The following is a 3,637-nucleotide window of genomic DNA, read 5'->3' as shown; positions in this document are numbered from 1 at the left end:
TGTACTTCCAACATAATGATTTTTATTCCATAAATATTTTTCATAAAAAATTATGGTTAATTCATTACATTAGAATTAAAAATACACGATAATAAAATAATACTAGATGGTTAACATACATGAAAACAAAACAAAACTTACATGAGCAAATAATGAAATACCTAGTTTATTTAAAAATATTTAAATTTTGAATATAAGAGAGAAAGATTTGAAAGTAGGGATTATCTTTTTCACTTTTAATTTGAAGATTGAAAAAATATCTCTTAAATTAAGGTAAATTGATAATTAGTTATAGCATTAAATAGGAATTATAATTATCTTTTCTGATTTTTTTAAATGGCTATATAAGTAAAAATATTTTTTTTTTATAATATTGAAAAAGTACTATTATTTATATAATTAAGTTTTAAGAATGACCTTTCCATGTGATTTGCCTAAATAAAAGGGCAAAATAGGCACAGGAAGGGCAATTTAGGCCCAATAGATAGGTGAGAATGATATTTTTGGCCCAATAGATAGACAGAAAGGACATTTTAGGCCTAATAGATAAACGGAAGACATTTTTGCACCATTTTACATAGTTGAAGGGTATTTTAGGCCCTTTTCCATTAAGAGAATCGTATTTGTTTTGATTGTTTCTTAAGATGTATGGTATGGTTTAATTTCATGGTTTGGTAACCATAAATATTCTTACTTTATGTAACCATCGATTTGATGGTATCCTATGGTTTGCTTATTGTTTTCAATTATGCCTTTGTTTAATATTATATAATCTTATTTTACCTTTTACCCTATATTATTTAACTCTACCTCCTACCCCGACCCTCACCCCACTAGCCAACCCCTCCCCCTAAAAAAATATTTTATTTTTTTTAAATAACTTTTTCCTTATCCCACCTCCCTAACCCTAACCCCAACTCTATTTTAATTTATTTTTCAAAAAAAATAAAAAAATTTCGTATCCCATCCTCACCCATCCCTCGCTCCCCCCACCACTTATCAGCCCCCCTCCTCGCACCAATTTTTTTTTTTTAGAAAAAAAAAGTTTCAAAAAGAATTTCTGACCCCACCACTACATCCTACCCCCCTTCCCCTCTTATGCACCCACCCACAAAAAAATATTTTTATTAATTTATCTTCTAAAAAAAGTTTTAAAAAAAAATTCTTACTCCACTCCTACTCTTACCCTCAATCCCCAACTCTACTACCCCACTCTCAAATATTTTTGAACAAAAATTTCATAATTTTTTTCTTACCTCACCCCTCTTATTTTAATCATTCTCATTGTTTTGTGTTAAATGTATTCAAATATTTTTTTAAAATATTTTTCTATTTGCATAACGAACATAAGAAAATAAGTAAGAAATAATTTGTTTTCCTTGAAATATTACTTTGTATTCCATACCGAACATGTCTGTAACATACACAAAAGATGCATTCAAACTTTGTACTTTTCGTTGGTGGTCACATTTCGAAACATCAAAAAAAAAAAAAATTTGTTACCATAAACAATAAATCTAATTGCATTTATTTTAATCTACTCTTGTATTGATTTTGTTAAAATTTACAAGAATTCAATAACTTAATATATTTATATGACAAAACATGTGAAAAAATAGCAGAAAGAAAATTATTTTATTAACAATTATGATAAATTTAACATTTATAATAATAAAGGGCATCTTAGTAAACTTATTAGTTACGATACAATCCATACCATCAAATAAAATAATAAAATTATTATTAAACAGCAATAAATAATCTGATTCATCCAAATATCATACTGTACTGTACTATATTATACAGTATAATATCATACCATATAATACTGTATGAAATCATGGCAAATCACCCTCCAAACAAAGTGTAAAAGGGATAAAGGGGAAGAGCAAGTTTAGTTCAAAGAGACCCGAGTTCGAAAATCATATTAAAAAATAATTTAAAAAAAAAGTGTGGGACAAATTGCAAGTAGTCCCATTTTGGTCGGTGGCTTCTTCTTGTCAAGTCATTTCACTTTAACTTTTTACTTTCTATTTGACATATACGAAGATAATAAAATTTTACAAATTTATTAGAATGGCAACACACTATTTTGTTAAAAGATGAAGACAATTCAAAAATAACGAGAAAGAGAAAAACATAATTGAAGATGCGGAGGCTTTTACCGATAGATAGATAGTACTTTAACAAAAAAAAAAGATAGATAGATAGTTCTATTAGCATATACTAATTATTTCAATAGTTTTAACTTCAATTCTTTTAAAAAGATGTGCAGACTATTTCTTTTACAACTTTTTGTGGAGACCTATGGGTGTCTTTTTATTATGATAAATAGATATGTACAAATCAACTAATGTATCTAAGCCCAAATGGAACCCGATCCATTCTAATCTAAAACAACAAAAGAAAAACTTAAGAAAAAAAATCAAGGAAACTTAGAAGACTATAGAAAAAGAAAAAGAAAAAGAAAAATGAGGTTCAGCTGGCTCTTCGAAAGTCCCATGGCGTCGGGTTGATGTTCCAGCCTCGGCTGTAAATTCTAGGTAACATTCGATTCACTGAACTATTAATCGTTGTGAAGAAGTGAAGCAATAGAAGTTTAGGCACAATTTCCTTGATCTGATTTTGACCAATAAATTCCACAACTTTTGGATAGGTTCCATCTTAATACATCCCATAAGCTCTCACCAGATGCTATGGTAACCAATCCTATTTGAAGATTTCTTCAAGATGTGGATTTATAAAGTCAATTTAATCTTCCAAAGGTAAGGGTTTAACTAGATCTATACCCACTTCACTATCTCCAATGGACCTCCATATAGGTCTGTTTAACTAAGTTTTTTTTTCATCTTTTAAGCAGGTTGAACCTCACAAAGAGGTTAATACCACTGCTTAACTTCAGAAGAAATAAAGCTCAGTGTAACAAGTTATTTGATTGCTACATTTTCCATTTATGATGTTCTTGAGATGTAGTCTATGTTCTTGAGATGTAGTCTATGTGTTTTTTGTACCTTAATTGTTGGCTGGTTGTTAACCTTTTATTTCCTTCCAGATACATGCTTTGACTAATTTGTATTCCTTTGTATTGTATTTTTGCTCTTTTGAAACCGAAGCCTTGAAATTCCTTATTTATCTACGTTCAATAATTTTCTTGCTCTAGTAGGTAGTTCTGCAAAGTGAATATAGCTTAAAGGCCCTGCAAAATAGAAAACAAAGTTAACTAGAAAATCCGTTACTTGATTTCCCTCTCTCATGATGTGTGCAAACAAAATCTCTTCCTTTTCCTTCCATCCTTGTATCCTCCTAAGTTCCATACTGATGCTCCATGGAATCTTCTACCCATCTTCCGTTACTTGATTTCCCTCTCTCATGATGTGTGCAAACAAAATCTCTTCCTTTTCCTTCCATCCTTGTATCCTCCTAAGTTCCATACTGATGCTCCATGGAATCTTCTACCCATCTTCAATTATGCATTTCATAGCTAATGAATCTGTTTCCATCACTAAAGGCAGTAGATTGTGTGTCATACAAAAATCTATGTCTTGTTCAATTGTTTTAGCTTCAGCATGGAGACTTATTGAGTTGTGGATTTTATTAACACTCGCATGAACTAGGTTTCCTAAGTCATTCCTAGCAC

At 30.1% G+C, this 3,637-nt stretch overlaps 1 long non-coding RNA gene across 1 annotated transcript; it reads left to right on the top strand.

The window, feature by feature from the left end:
• The first annotated feature begins 2,249 nt into the window (after nt 1-2,249).
• Nucleotides 2,250-3,130, top strand: LOC107848430. The gene is made up of 3 exons (XR_001668011.2): nt 2,250-2,543; nt 2,657-2,765; nt 2,861-3,130. It is a non-coding gene; the product is annotated as an uncharacterized LOC107848430 (long non-coding RNA).
• Nucleotides 3,131-3,637: the final 507 nt, after the last annotated feature.

This window comes from Capsicum annuum, chromosome 11 (assembly GCF_002878395.1).
Source record: "Capsicum annuum cultivar UCD-10X-F1 chromosome 11, UCD10Xv1.1, whole genome shotgun sequence".
In the NCBI taxonomy this organism is placed as follows: Eukaryota; Viridiplantae; Streptophyta; class Magnoliopsida; order Solanales; family Solanaceae; genus Capsicum; species Capsicum annuum.
Note: the sequence above shows the minus strand (reverse complement) of the source record. Positions and strands in the feature narration are given on the sequence as shown.